This window comes from Palaemon carinicauda, chromosome 42 (genome assembly GCF_036898095.1).
Source record: "Palaemon carinicauda isolate YSFRI2023 chromosome 42, ASM3689809v2, whole genome shotgun sequence".
NCBI lineage: Eukaryota > Metazoa > Arthropoda > Malacostraca > Decapoda > Palaemonidae > Palaemon > Palaemon carinicauda.
In genome coordinates, this window is record NC_090766.1 from 26,279,766 (window position 1) to 26,291,471 (window position 11,706).

At 38.0% G+C, this 11,706-nt stretch overlaps 1 protein-coding gene across 3 annotated transcripts in view; it reads right to left on the reverse strand.

Annotated features, from left to right (window-relative positions):
* The window catches only part of LOC137632992 (protein bric-a-brac 1-like), a 242,742-nt gene extending 233,645 nt beyond the window's left edge, over positions 1 to 9,097 (reverse strand). The window contains exon 1 of one of the 3 annotated variants that reach the window (XM_068365152.1): positions 8,993 to 9,097. The gene's annotated coding sequence lies outside the window, so the exon portion shown is untranslated. Of the gene's footprint in view, positions 1 to 4,535; positions 4,633 to 8,094; positions 8,205 to 8,992 lie in introns of those variants that run through there. The other 2 variants (XM_068365154.1, XM_068365151.1) reach the window with 2 other exon arrangements.
* Between the last annotated feature and the right edge of the window lie 2,609 nt (positions 9,098 to 11,706).

The following is an 11,706-nucleotide window of genomic DNA, read 5'->3' on the forward strand; positions in this document are numbered from 1 at the left end:
AGATAAGGATTTCGAGTAGAAGCTTACTTTTTTTCCAAGTGCTTTGATTATGTGGATTTGAAATGAAAAAAAAAAAACACGCAATATGCGATGTGAAATGCTGAATACCTAAGCATGTATTTGATAAACTGAACGTGAAGGTTGTCCTGCAGTATAGGGCAATAAAGCAACCCTTAAAAGTAACAATCAATTACCTGCTGCATTGTGGTAGCGTAATATGACAAGAAAACTTCTTTCAATGTTTTGTAAGAACGCAGTGTCATGCAAATGTATTGACTTCATTATACTATTTACCAAGGCACTTTCCCAATTTTAAGGGTAGCCAACATCAAACAAAGGAACATAGGGGACTCCATAATGATAATACCCCACAGCAAAATCTGGTCTCGCTTTAGAGAAAATTCTTTTTAATTTGAAATGCACCATTAGGCTACTTATCTCAATTCATTTACTTGAATGTTATCTTTCATTACTTAGTATAAGAATACACACGTGGCGTTTACAAATGTGAAGGACCATTCAGTTTGGCCAGCAAGAAGAGAGAAAGGTAGAGGTTATGGAGGCTAGCCTGCAACTGTTTAACTAGCGAGTAACTATCAGCTACAGTGCATCGTTGAGATGCATTGACGGAACTACCCAACTACATGGAAGAAATGTTTTATTTGTTATTTCTTTAAAATACCAATAAATTTTAAAGGTTTCATTTACAAACATTTATAAAAAAAAAATGCAAATGGTTAAACGTAAATATTAAATTAACAGGTCAAACATTAAATTAACAGGTCAAACATTAAATTAACAGGTCAAACATTTCATTAAGAGCGATGTTTAAGGAATCGCTATAATAATTTTATTAGTTTGAGATTTATAAAACACGACTGCGTGGTGGTGAAAATGGCAAAACCCCAGACGTGACTAAGGACAGATCTGGGGCCTTTATCCTGCAATCCACTAGAAAAAGTTGAATTTCATGTCGTTATAAATTTGGGGTACATAGCTCGGCACCAAGGCCATTCAGCAAGCAAATAGCCAATAATTGAGAAAATCCCTACAGTTACTTTACTTTAAAGGCGGGTTATTTCTGGTGTAATGGTCTGTTTTTCCCCCCGTCCGAAATTAACCCCCAGGGGAAATATGGTCCAGGATATATATTCCCCCAGGGCAACTTTGTCCCAGGATAATATTGCCCCCTCTGGGCCAAGATTCCCCCTTTGCTTGGTGGAGGTAACCATTATTTTCTTCTTTCGTTTGCCATGGAAACAAAATTCAATGGGATTTCATAGGAAAGCAGCACAAATTGCAAGACAATGAAAGGTTACATTTAGGCAATAAATTGAGGTCACACCATATTGCGTGGATAAAAAGAACAATGAATTTTAAGCGTGCTGCTCAGTTTCTTAGTGAATCCGTATCAAACCCCTTGCAATATTGCTTAGAAAACGAACTTTGATTCCGAAGGATTTAAGGGAACAATCAAATTCTTTAGTATATATATCCTCAATTCAAGAAATTTGTGCAGACGTAACTTTAAATCTCCAAATGCAACAAAAAATTACCGTTTGAAGAATTTATGATGAAGGCTGAACCTTATATTAGGATATTGGGATATTCCAAGGGGTTGTGACCTGGAAAGGGGATCCGGGGGCTTTCCCCCAGCTAGGAGTTGTGAAATGGGAAGGGGGTCCGGGGGCTTGCCCCCAGCTAGGGGTTGTGAAATGGGAAGGGGGTCCGGGGGCTTGCCCCAGCTAGGGGCTGTGTCCTGGGAACGGGGTCCGCAAGCCCCGGCTAGGTGTTGCGACCTGGGAACTACTAGGTTATGTGGGTTTGTTAGGTTCTGTACCCTTTTACAAATCTCAAATGTGTTAAATAATCATGTTAGACCTATGTTCAGCCACTATATGATCCATATATTTTTCCAACTGGTTATCTTGTTTTTATTTTGCGTTTCTGACCATTATTATTACTGTAAATCACTCTTTTATGACATTTCCCCACCCTAAAAACCCCAGTTTCCCACTCTGTTCCCCCATAATTTCTGGTAACAACTAAATTGGTATCTCCTTTCTCATGCATAGTGCTTGTTAGTAACAAGTATAATTTTTATTTTTTGCTGGACAGTACGAAAGAAGAGTTAAGGTTTTCACTGAATATGCATATGTATATATATATATATATATATATATATATATATATATATATATATATATATATATATATATATATATATTCCTAATATTTTGTCAAACTTACCGGTGATTATTAAATTCATCAACAGTTTCTCTGTAAGGGAGGGTGGGGGAGAAATGGTTTGGGGGGGTGGGGTATTTTAGGCCTGAAATTCCCTCTGGGGGAAAAAACAGCACGGGCTGCTTTTCCCGGGGGAAATTGACCCTAGGCTATTTTTACCGGGGGAAATTCAGTCAAGGGGGAAAAAATTTCCTGCTACACCGGTACGATAGGTAGTAGGTTGGTCAGGGCACCAGCCAGACGTTTAGATACTACCGCTAGAGTTAAGGGGACCCTTAACTGGCCAGACAGTATTAAACTGGATTAGTCTCGCTGGTTACAGTTAACTTGCCCTTTGCCTACACATACACCAAATAGTCTGGTATATTCTTTACAGATTCCCCTTAAGTCCTCATACACCCGACAACACTGAGATTGCCAAAAAATTCTTCGCCCAAGGGGTGAACTACTGCACTAATTGTTCAGTGGCTGCAAGGCCAATATAAACCTCTATATTGGCCTTGAGTGGCTGCTTTCCCCTTAGCGAGTGTGGGAGACACTAACTGCGGTGAGTGGTTCTTCTAGGAGGACACTCCATAATGAAATAGTTCTCAAGTCTTGGTTAGTGCCACAGCCTCTATACCATGGTTTTCCAGTCTTGGGCTAGAGTCCCCTTACTTAATGCTTGAGGGTACACTCAGGCACACTATTCTATCAAATTTTTCTTGTTTTGTTAAAGTTTTTTTAGTTTATCTTTGAAATATTTATACTAATGCTGTTACTGTCCTTAAAATGTTCTATTTTTCCTTGCTTCCTTTCCTCACTGGACTGTTTTCCCTGTTGGGGCCCATGGGCTTATGAGTGGAGACAGCAAGGAAGAAAGTTTAAATGGAAGAAAAATAGGCTATAATTGCCTGGCTCTTATAGTTAAGAAACTAATTTTTAAATGCCGATCGTGAACAGAGGCAAAGGGCAGTGACAATGCCGTAGAGACTGACCATTTATAATTAGGAAATTAGAAGTTTTATTCCAGCAGTTACCAAGTTGTGGAATGATCTCGTAATCGGATAGTTGAATCAGTTGAACTTCATTAGTTCAAAGTTGGAGCAAATGTTTTCATGTTGACCAGGCTGACAAGTCTTTTTATAGTTTATATATGACATATCTGTTTTTGACGTTAATAGTTTGTATAAGACATATTTGTTTTGACTTTGTTACTGTTTTTAGAATGATTTATTGTTAATTTTCATTTATTTATTTCCTTGCCTCACAGCTATTTTTCCCTATTGGAGCCCTTGGGCTTATAGCATCTAGCTTTTCCAACTAGGGTTGTAGCTTGGCTAGTAATAATAATAATAAAAAAGCCAACCCAAAATAGGACCAAGGACTGCCAGGAAATGCCCCAGCAAGTAGACCTACCGGCTCTCCCAAACACCACACCCTTAGCTCCCAAGAATGGACTGGCAAGGTTGCAGACAAGAAAATAAAGTTAAGCGGGACTAACCGGCCGCCAACCCAGCGATAGCCTGGCAGGGACGTTTCCAATAGTAAACTTTTAAAGCCAGAAAAGTCAACCAAGAATTTCATAAACTTCCAATACTGTATACCTGTTCAAAATGTGTATCCACAATTTAAAGTGTAATTTAATAGTCATGAGAATTTGGACCGTACAGGGGCCCGAGGAATCAAGAAATTCTCCGGCTAATGGTTTAGGTTTCTGGTCTTTGCATATTGAAGTACGGAATTACGTCAATTTTGTTTCCTAGCTGAATTGCATATTAAACACGCAATATTTAACAGGTTGTGTTCGACAAAAAGAAATTTAAAGAAACCCAGATGTTTGCATTTTCTGCAAAGAATGGATAAACGTTAAATTTCTTTAGCCAGTTGTGATATTTCTACAAACATTCTACCTTAAATCGTGACAGTATACCTGCAGAAATTCAAATGACCTTTCAATTTTAAAATTGAAATAGCCCAAAATAACCTGCGTTCACCGTAAAATGTTTTCAGGTACAAACTACGCAAAAGAAATTACTAGCATCAAGACAGTTTATACTGACTAATTGTTCATAAAACCAATCTACTTGGACATGTATTAAAACAAATCATAGTTTTCAACAATAAATTACGTAACCAAAGAAACTTACTCCCATGTTGAAATTTATTTCAAAACCTTAATACTCTTAAATTTCGAGTAAAACGCCAATAAAAACTCGATTTGTGAAATTAAATTACCTTCATCGAACATTCCCTAAAATACAATAATACATTTAACCGAGACATTCCATAAAATACAATATACACACCACGACGAAGTTTTAGTAGGTCCATTCCAAAAATGTCTTGAAGTGACGAACTCGCACTAACTCACTAAGTAATAAGATGTTTACGAAGAGTCGGCTGTTGTTAGACTGAAGTCATCTACAGTGCACTAGTTCCGATGTGCTTTCCTTCGAAAGCTATACCGTAGATATTGTAATTGCCCAAGCGCAAACCAACAGCATATTTGACAATTACTACTTTGAAGGAAGTAATTCTATAAGTTTACCCATTTCACTTTATCAATTATTCATCATTTATACTACTAGTTATTTTACTACGTAGTATTATTTAAGTTATGAACAGACATTACTAAATTAAAATTGATCAAGCCTTCATAGCTAACCACCGAACGGGTATTTTACACAGTCGAACATTAATACTATATTTTTTCGCTCGGTACTTTCCTTTTCCTAAAAAGCTTATAACTATTAAAATCACCTTAAGTTATTGATTAAAATCCGAGTTCTTGTCTAGATTCGGTAACCATAAATTTTAGCACTGATTAATCTATTTTCTTCAACAAAATTAACTACCTTGCACACTACGTCCATATCTACGGTATATGATATTTCCAAGAGCCATCTATTTCAGGTACAATTAATACTTTATAAATAGAATTTTCCCATTTTTAAGTGGTATTTCCCATTTTTTTTACCCAAATCTAACAGGCGTATTTACGATGGAAAACTTTTCAAGGGAATTTCTGTTTGAAAAGTCTACAAAATTATACACCTTTCTATGAACTCGGCATGATTATCTACACCTACTCTTCACTTTTTAACGAGAGAGAGAGAGAGAGAGAGAGAGAGAGAGAGAGAGAGAGAGAGAGAGAGAGAGAGAGAGAGAGAGAGAGAGAGAGAGAGAGAGAGTTAAGGAGCAAGTTATCAGACAACTGCTCTAACCTTTAAAGGTTTAAAAGCCACACGAGTGGCAAGCAAGGAACAGTGACATTGCCCTGAGACTGACCATACAATTATACACAAGACCAGCGACCAAGCAACCTTCCCACCCTGGCTACGACCACAGAGGGCCAGGCAATGGCTGCTGATGATTCAGCAGGTAGACCTACAGGTACCCCGAATCCTAAGCATACACTACAAGGAATAATTAAGTTTAAGCATGATTCGATCTCCTGTCCAGCAGAACGCAAGTAGGAAAGTATAGGTCACCACAATCGTTGTTATAACCAAAAGACAATTAAAACTTATAAGCACATGTAACGGTTGGTCACATTAAAGTTCATCAAACAAGTTTGTTCTATGCAAATTACCAAAGACAAACTTGTAGTTTTGATGTTGGCATGAGCAGTCCTCTTTCAAAGGAAGTGAAACCCTCTATATTAGGGATGGCATTGCATGATAACAAGTGGCGCTCTTATACCCCCGAGATAATAAAAGAAAAAAAATGCCTGCTCATAAAAAAATATTCATCCTAACATTGGGAGAGAAGCAATGACAAATGGTTTAAAGTATACATTCATACAATCTAACACTTTTAAGAAAAGAAACCATAGAGCTTTGTTTTTAAGTCCTACTAGTAATGAGCAGCACGATTCCATTAGTAGGAATTTGAGATTCAAGTGGTAGTAGTACCTGCAACCTCAGCGTGTTTATGTACTAAGGACGGAGGTTTTGGGAAAATCCCAAACTGCTGAGTTACCAAAACCCATTGCCCGATGGTACATACATTGGAAACGTCATGTAGACAGTATAAACATTATTATTATTACTAGCAAAGCTACAACCCTAGTTGGAAAAGCAAGGTGCTACAAGCCCAAGGGCTCCAACAGGGCAAAATAGCCCAATGAGAAAGGAAACACTGAAATAAACATTAGTAGTAGCAATGAAAAACAAAACATTTAAAAATCATTAACATTAAAACAGATATTTCATATATAACTATATAGAGACTTGTGTCAGCCTGTTCAACATAAACCATTTGATGCAGCTTTGAACTTTTGAAGTTCTACCGATTCAACTACCTGATTAGGAAGATCATTCCACAACTTGATCATACAGGGTTATCCTATTCATTGTCTACGTCGCACACACATGAACCTTAAATAGGTGGTGGAAATGTTTAAAAGGTAATAGAATGAAATCATTATTAAACTAGCAATGACCATATTTGCAAATGTAAACTACATGCAAGAGGGTTCCCAGCAGGGAAAGTAGCCCAGTGAGGAACAAAAATAGAGAAGTACTGAAATGAATAAACTATAGATTATGCAGTATTAAGATGAATAAGAATGCTGACTAGACAGGTCATATACTGTATAATCTATGATATTTGACTTATAACAACCTGTTATACATATAAAAGAAATTGTAACAAGTTTGAACTAATGTATTTCCATGGATTACATTAGGATAATTCCACGTTTTCGTCACAGATGGAATAAAATTCCAGAATATGTAATACAGTCTTATGATTGAGGCAAGACTATTAGAATTAACTGCATACCCAGTGCAAAGTACTGGATGGTACACTGGGAATATTTGAATGCAAAATATGGTCAGAATTATGAAAATCTTATGTAACATACACAGCTAGCAGAACGACAGTGCCAGAGATAGATATCCAGGCCAGAGATAAGGAATGCAAAACCTCCCAACATTTATCACAAAATAAAAAGTCACAAGCTGAAGACCACCAGACTGGGAACAATATTCAAAACATGGCGAGTGTGAATGAATTTTAACATTTTCTCAGGTATACCTTCTGATGGAAATATTGCCAAGTACATCTGCACTTGCAAAAAGATTTTTATATGTGAATCCTTGAATAGAATTGGCTGAGAACACCTGATGTTACATTCCTATAGTAATCAAGTTGGAAAAGCAGGATGCTATAAGCCCATTGGTTTCAACAGTGAAAAATGCTCAATGAGGAAAGGAAATAAAGAAAAATAAACCAAGTGTGCATGTGTACCCTCAAGCAATAAAACTAACCCAGACACTGTAAGACCTTAGTAGAGTTAATGGCAGTACCCAAGAATATGGAACAAGGGTTGGACTTTAGAATGTCCTTCTCCTTGAACTGCTTTCCATAGCTAATAGACTTCAACCCTTACCAAGCGGAAGATAGCCACTGAACTACTACAGTGCAGTAGTTAACCACTCAACCAGAATTTTTTATATTAGTCTTACTAGGTGTATGAGGAAAGAGGAGAATGCGTAAAGATTAGGCCAGACTTCAGTGTATGTCAGCAAAGGGAAAATGAGCCATAACCAGATATAAATAGTGTAGTAGGACCAGATAACACACTAGCAGTAGTATCTCGACAGGTGGCTGGCTGCCCTACTAATACTACTACTGAATATAACGACCCACATAATCTCATCCATTTCAGTAAGAAAACAAGTGCCTCATGATAAACACAATTACGACAGCGTTAAAATCAGGCCCAACCAAAGGAACTTTGTCGCAATTAAGGGACTTCTATACAGCTGTGGAACTACAGAGAGAGAGAGAGAGAGAGAGAGAGAGAGAGAGAGAGAGAGAGAGAGAGAGAGAGAGAGAGAGAGAGAGAGAGAGACTTACCATTTATAATTATGAAAAGCCCACCCAAGCTAGGATCAGGGACGGCCAGGCAATGCCCCAGCAGGTAGACCTACAGGCTCTTCCAAACCCCAAACCCTTAGGTCACAAGAATGGACTGGCGAGGTTGCAGATAAGAAAATATAGTTAAGCGGGACTAACCAGCCGCCGACCCAGCGATCGCCTGGCAGGGGCGTTTCCTATAGCGAACTTACAAGCCCGAAAAGTCAACCAAGAAGTTCATAATATTTCATTACTTTACACCTGTTCAAAATTGAGAATTTGGACAGTACAGGTGCTTGAGGAATCAAGAATTCCCCCGTCATTGGTCTTTGCATATTGAAATGCGGAATTAAATCAATTTTGTTTCCTAACTGAATAACTAATTGAACTCGCACCATTTTACAGGTTGTGTTCGACAAAGGGAAAATTAAAGAAACTCAGATGTTTGTATTTTCGGCAAAGGAAGGATAAAAATTATCCAGTTCTGATATTTCGACAAACATTATACCTCACATCGTATATACCTGAAGAAATCCTAATGACATTTCAATGTTAAAATTTAAATACCCCAAAATAACCTGCATTCACCATAAAATGTTTTAGTACATAAACTACGTAGAAGAAATTACTAGCATTAAGACAATTTTTACCGATTAATTGTCCATAACGCCAGTCTACTTGGACATGTATTAACCGAAATCATAGTTTTCAACAATGGATTACGTAACCAAAGAAACTTCACGTTCATGAAATTTACTTCAATTCAACCTTAATACTCTTAAATTTCGAGTAAAACTCCAATAAAAACTTTTTAATGAAATTGAATTACCTTCATCGAACATTCCCTAATACAATATTATAATTAACCCAGACATTCCATAAAATACAATACACATACCACGAAGAAGTTTTAGTAGGTCCATTCCAAAAAGGTCTTGAAGTGACGAACTCGCACTAACTCACTAAATTTAAAGAGGTTTATGACGAGCCGGCTATTGTTGGACTGAAATCGTTCACCGTGCTGTAGTTCCCAAGTGCTTTTCTTCGAGAGGTAGACCGTACTTGTGTAATTGCCCAAGCGCGAACTAACAGCATATTTGACAATTACTACTTTGAAGTAATAATTCATTTTATAAGTTTAATTATTTCAACTGATTAATTATTTATCATTTACACGAGTTATTTTACTAAGTAGTATTATTTAAATTATGAACAGATTACTAAATTAGATTCGATAAAGCCTTCATAGCTAACCACCGAACGGGTATTTTACACAGTCGGACATTAATACCACATTTCTTCGCTAGGAACTTCAACTTTAAACTGGATTTTACCCAGGAGTACTCCTCCTTACCCCATATTCCCCACTTCCCTATCCTTATTATTACTTCAACTTTCCTCTTACTCAAAAGTTCTTGTCTAGATTCAGTAACCATAAAATCTAGCACTCGCTGATTAATCTATTTTCTTCAACAAAATTAACTACCTTGCACACCACGTCCATATCTACGGTATATGATATTTCCAAAAGCCATCTATCTGTCGTGCAATGGATATCTTATAGAATCTTCACCTTTTTTACTGTTATTTCCATTTTTTTAGCCAAACCTGACAGCCGTATTTACGATGGAAAACTTTTCAAGGGAATTTCTATTTGAAAAGTCTACAAAATTATACACCTTCCTATGAACTTGGCATGGGTTATCTATGCCTTCTCCTCACTTTTTAACGAGAGAGAGAGAGAGAGAGAGAGAGAGAGAGAGAGAGAGAGAGAGAGAGAGAGAGAGAGAGAGAGAGAGAGAGAACCGAGTTATAAATCACTCATGAGTGGTAAGCAATGAACAGAGACATTGCCCCCAGAGACTGACCATATAATTATACACATGACCAGCGACCAAGCAACCTTCCCACCCTGGTTACGACCAGAGAGGACCAGACAATGGCTGCTGATGACTCAGTAGGTAGACTTACAGAACGACAGTGCTAGAGATTGATATCCAGGCCAGAGATAAGGAATGCAAAACCTCCCAACATTTACCACAAAATACAGTCACAAGCTGAAGACCAGACTGGGAACAATATTCAAAACATGGCGAGAGTGAATGAATCTTAACATTTTCTCAGGTATACCTTCTGATGGAAATATTGCCAAGTACATCTGCACTTGCAAAAAGATTTTTATATGTGAATCCTTTTATAGGATTGGCTGAGAACACCTGATGTTACATTCCTATAGTAATCAAGTTGGAAAAGCTGGATGCTGTAAGCCCATTGGTTTCAACAGGGAAAAATGCGCACTGAGGAAAGGAATTAAAGAAATATAAAATAAGGGTGCATGTGTGTACCCCCAAGCAATAAAACTAACCCAAGAACAATGGTTGGACTTTAGAATGTCGTCCTCCTAGAACTGCTTACAATAGCTAATAGACTTCAACCCTTACCAAGCGGAAAATAGCCACTGAACTACAGTGCAGTAGTTAACCACTCATCCAGAATTTTTTATCTTAGTCTTATTAGGTATATGAGGAAAGAGGGGAGTGCATAAAGATTAGGCCAGACTTCAGTGTATGTCAGCAAAGGGAAAATGAGGTATAACCAGAGATAAATAATGTAGTAGGACCAGATAACACACTAGCAGCAGTATCTCGACAGGTGGCTGGCTGCTCTACTAAGTATAAAGACCCACATAATCTCATCCGTTTACATGAAGAAAATAAGTGCCTCATGATAAACACTATTACGACAGCGTTAAAACCAGGCCCAACCAAAGGAACTTTATTGCAATTAAGGGACTTCTATACAGCAGTGGAAAATGTAAAGGCATCAGATCTTTGCTAAAAGCTAAAGGCCTGTCCACACGAACAGGGCTTATTGGCGGACCTCCCAGCTAACGGGCAAACCCCTCAAATTGCCCGATGGATCTTGTAGCGAAATCATCATGGTGGTGCCCGATGGCTCGAGCTTCAACCCTGGCAGAAGTACGTCAACATACAATTCTTTTACCGAGCCATTCTTTGCACAACATTCTCCTCGGCTTCATCAAGCTACAAAATATCTTCTTTGTATAAGGCATCACCCGTGTGATCAGCCTACCATTAGCATTATCTACTTAACTGTTTGGCCCAATTACATTCAAAACTTTAGACTACATATAAGCTAGAGTCCTATGAGCAACTAACAAAGGGGGTAACCATCTAGAGACCTGTGTTATTTCCAGTAGGTAGTGGACTGTGAAAGAAGTTTGGGACCCCCATCAATCAGACTGTAGTACCTGCATCACAGAAGGTTTTCCGAATGCCAGGGATGTATTTACGACCGACATCCTAGGTGGAGGGTTTTATTCTATCCTGGGCCAAGTTTGCCCAATTTTCTGTATGAGCACTGACAACTCCACTGGAGTTAATATAAATATTTTACAGTCTAGCCCAAGGGATAGCCTTCTCCTCTTGGAGGCTGAGTAAAATTCTGCAATTACGGTGATTGTGACTCCAAGAGTACACAACCCTACCATGAAACCAGAACAACCACACCCCCAACAAAAAAAAAAACCAAGGCCATCTCTTTTGTCACTGGTTGCAAAACCCCTTAGTAATTTGTTGAACCCCCCCCCCC